Below are 6934 nucleotides of genomic sequence, written 5' to 3'. Positions count from 1 at the left end.
GGGATTGAACCCAGGCCCTCAGCAGTAAGAGAGCAGAGTCCTGACCCCTGGACCACCAGGGAATACCCCCAGGAAATCTGTCTTAACTTATAAAGAGGCATAGAAAATTTATGAGTTTACAAACCTTAAAGTTAGGGGTATTTATTACTCTTAAAAGAAAAATTATAATAAGATATATTTATTTTAGATTTCAGTATGCTGAATGTGTGTATGATCAGTTCCCTGCTTTCTATAATAAGAGAACAGTGGTGCAAATAACTCATAAGTCATTTAGCTTTGAAATACTTTTCAGCAGCTTTCTTACTGCTTGAGTTGGGATAATGTTAACGTGTCCACGTGCTAGTTCCTAAGCATGTGCGATCCTTTCCTTTGCACGTTGATGAGGAAAGAAAATTTACAATAAATTTCCCTGAGCTTTTATGATTAGTATTCCTGACTGGCCCTTTTCCTACTGTCCTGTCCTATTAGAGGAGTAGAGTAACAGGAAGCAAGTGGTGGTATACATTCTTCACCAGGAGAACTGTCAGATTTGTATAAAGTTAGCCTACTGAACCTGTACCCACCTCCACCTCCTCATGCTTTACTAGCTGAGGAAGACTGTGACCTAAAATCTTAATTATAGCTTCTTAGAAGGTTCTTGCTGTCCACATGCAAGCCATCATTGTCAGAAGTGTCTTCTCCACTTTGTTACCCATCCACAATTGTTGTCATCACCATCACAAAAGTCTGCACAAAGCCCTCCAGATGGTCTGCCAGTACACTGTAGAGCAGTGCTGTGTGAAAGTGACCTGTGGTTGGGGCTGGCCTGCAGCCTGTTTGTTTCCAGCCCATGGAGAGATGAAAACACAAATTGAGAGGAAACTTTGATGGCAGTTTGACATTGATGCAATGTTTTAAATTTCTTTTTTTTTCTTAAAGGCCACACCATGCAGCATATAAGATCTTAGTTCCCTAACCAGGAAATGAACCCACGCCTCCTGCATTGGGAGCACAGAGTCTTAACCACTGGACCATCAGGGAAGTCCCTTAAATTTCTTTACCTAAGATTTTGGTCTGCAACAAATTGGAAATTAAGAGGAAAACAGAAACTCTAGTCCCTCACAGATAATTTGAAAAGTAGAAGAAAAATAATCTGTTTGGTTTACCACTTAGACCCATCACTTAGCACATGCTGACACATAATAGTTCCTCAAACAAGTTTTACTTGAGTGAAAAGAGTTATTAAGTGATTGGGCTCTAGAGTCAGATGAATGTGGACTTGAATTTTAGCCTAGTCCATACTGACTGTACAACCTTGAACAAATTACAGTACTTATAGGTTTGTTGAGGAAACTAAATGATTTTCTGTATGTGCTAGTAAGTACTGTGACTGGCAAAAGCTGGTTATTGTAATTATATTATTATTTCCCTGAATTCCCAGGACCACTGGTTGGGTTTTTTCACTTGTCATGGGGCTACAGAACATAGAATTTTAAAACAAGCAAAGTTGATTGGCCACTGGTTCAGATGAAAACCTTTTTTTTCATCTTTGTTCAGATGAAACCTTAAGAAGCTCAAAATGTGAGGTATGTATGTCACTAGGTGGCTGAAGATCTTAGTTAGAAAATGACTCATAAAAGCACACAGACAGTACAGCAGCCTGGTTGGGGAAAGAATGCATACCCACAATCTTAACTGCATCATATTGTTACAGTACAGAAGAAACAAACTCCGCTCAGATGATCAGAAGTCCAGAACAGTCTATACTGAGTACAAATCAGCAGATAACAACCTTAGAGGTTTAGCACCCCCAAAACTTAATATAGGATAACTATGGAATAAGAATATTTAAAATGATTGACTGGGAGAGGAAAATATAAAAACCATTAGGAAAGATGACACTGAAAAAGGCAGAGTAGGTTTGAAAAACTAAGTCTTTTGGAACTAAAAAATGTGCAGTTAGTGAAAGTAAGAGCTTGGTGGACAGATTAAACCACAGATTGGGCATATGTGAAGAGAGAACTGGTAAACTAGAAGATAAATCAAGAAGGTACCCAGTTCTAACAGAGGAAGGGATGGGAAATAGGAAAAAGCTAAGAAGCCCGGAGAACAGGATGAGAAGATCCAACATAAAGAATAGGGGAGGGAAGAGGTTTGAGGGTTTTTTTTTTTTTTTTCCCAGAATTTATAAAAGAGATATAGATCTTCAAATGAAAAGACATAACAAATATTTAGTGGTGAATAAAAACAAGTATGCTTCTAGACATATAATACAATTGCAAAAGACGAGAAAAATCTAAGCAACTAAAAAGACCTTACCTGCAAAGGAATAATTGCACTGGTAGCAGGCTTTCTCAATGGCAGCAGTATGGACCAGAAGGAAACAAAATAAGTTATAAATGATGAAAAGAATGGGTGATAGCCTTGAGTTCTATACAGAGATAAGTTAGCGTTCAAAAGAGAGGCTGAAAAACACATTTTCAGATTTTGCTGTAAGAGCTCAGGGTTGTTAAGGAAAAAAGGCAGTTGAATCCAGAAAGGAAGGAATGGACTGCAAGAAGCCTGGTGAACAAAGAAATTGGTAAACAGACTGAAATTACACTTGTGTAAAACGAGAAGAACTTTATTAACTGATACGGAACAATCTTCAAGATATAATAAATGAAGAAGCAAGAAGTTGGCAACTGTGTTTGATTTGTTACTCTCATTTGTATAAACTAGGAAGAAGCACAATATACATTAGCTGCTTTATGTGTAAAATGCCTACAGGGTACACACAAACTATTGGGAGGACACCTGGGTGCCAGGGGACAGAGTTTGTTTAAAGACAGTTTTTACTGTATATTCTTTTATTCTTTATGAGTTTTCTAGCAGGACTATAATCACTTAAAGTAGAAATAGAACTGGAAAGGTGGGGGAGGAAAGGTAAAAGAACACTCCAACAAAAATGGGGACCTTAAGTGACATACTTTTTTCTCTCCCAAAACGTATGAAAGAATCTAGAATGAGTAAGAAATAATCTGTAAAGAGCTAAGAATGAGCAGGACCTTCCTGAAGAGTAAAAAAAAAAAAAAAAACAGGAGGACCAGAGGTCAAGAATAGCATTAAGGCTGTAGTAATTAATAATAATGGTACAGGGACATACTCATCTAACCAACTGAACAGAGAATAAATGGGATTTTTATATACACCAGAGGTAGCGTTACAGATCATGTGGGAAGAAGGAACTGTTCAGTAAATTGTATGAAACAACTGGCTATGCATATGGGAAAAAAAATGTGTATCTAGATGCATACACAAAATCAGTTCCAGATGGATTTTATATAGGGCTTGATACGAAAATCAAAGTATTTTAAATGTTAAGAAAATATAGAAGACTTCCTGATTGGGGTAACAAAGAGCTTTTAACTGAGCTTCAAAGAAGATGTCATCCTAAAAGAAAAGATTGTAAGTGTGACAGTATTAAAATTAAGAACATCCTTGTTATCAAACGATTTCTGTAAAGAGGCAGGTCACAAAGTGGGAGAAAATATTTGCAGTACATTTAAAGGGCAAAGGATTCATACCCAGAATATATTAAACTACAGAAAAAGTGAGTTAAAAACAGGCATTTCTCAAAATGGGCGACCCTAGTGGCTACTGAGCAGTCAAAAAAATGCTTAGACGTATTGGTAATCAGGGAAATTGAAATTAGGTAACATGTAATACCATTTTACACCTGCTGAAATTGACAAAAATTAAAAATTTGACAATGCAAGTGTTAGAGGATGTGGATATCTTACTGCTGTGGGTCTGAGTGCTTTGAAAAACAACTTGACATTACCAGTAAAATGAAGGAGTCTACTTCTGGGTATATAAAGAGGAAACAAAAAGAAAATGATGTTGCTGCTGCTAAGTCATTTCAGTCGTGTCCGACTTTGTGCGACCCCATAGACGGCAGCCCACCAGACTCCCCTGTCCCTGGGATTCTCCAGGCAAGAACACTGGAGTGGGTTGCCATTTCCTTCTCCAAAGCATGAAAGTAAAAAGTCACTCATGAAAGGGAAGTAGCTGAGTCGTGTCCGACTCTTGGCGACCCCATGGACTGCAGCCCACCAGGCTCCTCCGTCCATGGGATTTTCCAGGCAAGAGTACTGGAGTGGGGTGCCATCGCCTTCTCCAAAAATAATGTTATGTAGGAATAAAATAAGACTGGCACAAATAGAATACTATATGCCATTCCTGGACAGAAAAGTTTAGTATTATAATGATTTTGGTTCTCCTTAAATAGGTATATACATTTGCCATGACCTAATAACATATTATGACTTCCCTGGTGGCTCAGACGGTAAAGCGTCTGCCTACAATGCGGGAGACCCAGGTTCTATCCCTGAGTCGGGAAGATCTGGAGAAGGAAATGGCAACCCACTCCAGTATTCTTGCCTGGAAAATCCCATGGACAGAGGAGCCTGGTAGGCTACAGTCCATGGGGTCGCAAAGAGTTGGACACGACTGAGCAACGTCAATGTCAATAACATACTGGATTTACGTACACACATTACTATATATAAAATAGATAACTATTAATGATAAGAACCTGCTGTATAACACAGGGACCTCTACTCAGTACCCTGTAATGACCTATATGGAAATGGAATCAAAAAAAGAATGGATACCAACTCCAATATTCTTGGGCTTCCTTTGTGTGGCTCAGCTAATAAAGAATCCACCTGCAGTGCAGGAGACCTGGGTTTGATCCCTGGGTTGAGAAGATCCCCTGGAGAAGGGAAAAGGTACCCACTCGAGTATTCTGGCCTGGAGAATTCCATGGTTTACAGTCCATGGGGTTGCAAAGAGTCGGACACAACTAAGTCACTTTGACTTTCACTTCACATATATGTATAACTGATAACTTTGCTGTACAGCAGAAACTAACACAACATTGTATATCAACTAGACTCCAAAATTAATTTAAAAAATAACAACCCTTTCGAGGGAAAGGGTGGGAAACTGCACACTGATTCTAAAGCTACTGTGGGAAGGGAAATGTACAAGGAGTCATAAAAAGTTGCTGAGAAGATTTCTGAAAGGCTGCTAGCCGTATCACTTATTAAAAATATTTTAAAACTTACTAAGACAGTATTACTGGCACATAAACTAATCACTGAAATGAAATACAGAATCCAGAAATGGTCTGAAACCTACAGTATATGGTAAAGGTAGGATATTGTGAAACTGGCAAAGATAATTGTCTTGGCACCCATCTGGACAAAATAAGTTGGACCCTTGTTTCTTACATCAAAATACCTCAGTTGAGTCAAGTATATAATGATAGAAAAATGGAACTACAAAATTACAAGAAGAAAAACATAGGACAGTGTTGGTATAGTAATGCCTTTCAGTTATAACAAAATCCAGAAGTTCTGGAGAGAGAGATTAAGTCCAACTTCACAAGTTTTGTCTGCAAACAAAGTTAAAAGATAAATGGCAGAATGTAAGAAATGTTTACAGCATACAAGGAATTTACATTAAATGTTTGAAAATCAGGAATCAACACCAACAACCTAATAGGAAATGAGCAGTATAAAGAAAATTAAAACAGCATTTACAAAAGAGAGATACAGCTTAACTATATACTGCAATACCAATTTTCACCTCCTACTAGTAAACAGGGAGGAATATTCAAAGTATTTAACACTGAGGCACTGGCCAGTCAACAGACTGAAAACTGCTTCTGCCTGGTGTTAGTCCTTTAGTTGCTGGATTTGGGGAAGTTGTGGAGGAACCAGAGCCTGTGAGAAAAAGAGCACTTGGGATTGGGGCCAGCAGCTAGTTACCCGTGGGTACAGAAGGATGCTGAGAGCAACTAGTAGAGTTCCACTGGTGGCGGAGAATGTCTCTTGCTTCATTGAGAAACAACATCTAGAAGGAAACTGGAGCAATACTTGTCCAAATTTTAAATGGGTGTACCCTTTGAGTAACAGGACCTGTGATAAGGAGATACATTGCAGCATTACTTGGGAAGACAAAGTTATGAAAAGCTCATCTCTCCATCAGTAGGGGACTGGTTAAATTACATCCATATACTAGAATGTCTGGAATCATGAAGAGAATGAGCCAGACCTACATGTACTGATCAAGATAGATTATGGAGTGGAAAAAAGAAAAGGTTCCGAACTATGTGGATAATAAGTTACTGATGTAAAATATAGAGAAGAAATATTAACACAAAAGCATATTTGTGCTAAGGAAGAGATCTGGGTGGCAGGAGATTCAGGGGTAGAATGAGAGTGAACTTTGCATCTTGTATTTTAGAATTTTGTACTTTGTGCCCTCATTTAAAAATTTGTTTAAAGATGAGATTTGAGTTAAATAATATCTAAGTGGTTTTTTTTTTTTTATAATCTGTATAAGTCTGCAAAAATGTGACCAAAACAGAACTAGGAAATCCCCCCAAGACGTGGGGATGAATTGGGGGATTGGGATTGACATACATACACTGCTGCTGCTAAGTCACTTCAGTTGTGTCCAACTCTCGTGTGACCCCATAGATGGCAGCCCACCAGGCTCCCCCGTCCCTGGGATTCTCCAGGCAAGAACACTGGAGTGGGTTGCCACTTCCTTCTCCAATGCATGAAAGTGAAAAGTGAAAGAGAAATCGCTCAGTTGTGTCCGACTCTTCGCGACCCCATGGACTGCAGCCTTCCAGGCTCCTCCGTCCATGGGATTTTCCAGGCAAGAGTCCTGGAGTGGGGTGCCCTCTACTATGTATAAAATAGACAACTAATGAGAACCTACTGTACATACACTACAGGGAACTCGGCGTTCTGTAGTGACGTAAGAGGGGCTATATGCATACGTGTAACTGATTCACTTTGCTGTACAGCAGAAACTAACACAACAATGTAAAGCAACTATACTCCAATAAAGATTAATTCAAAAAATTCCTCAAACCTGCTCTGCCATCAGTCTTCAT

This window comes from Bos mutus, chromosome 26 (genome assembly GCF_027580195.1).
Source record: "Bos mutus isolate GX-2022 chromosome 26, NWIPB_WYAK_1.1, whole genome shotgun sequence".
NCBI lineage: Eukaryota > Metazoa > Chordata > Mammalia > Artiodactyla > Bovidae > Bos > Bos mutus.
The sequence above is the reverse complement of the archived record's forward strand: the minus strand, read 5'-3'. Positions refer to the sequence as shown.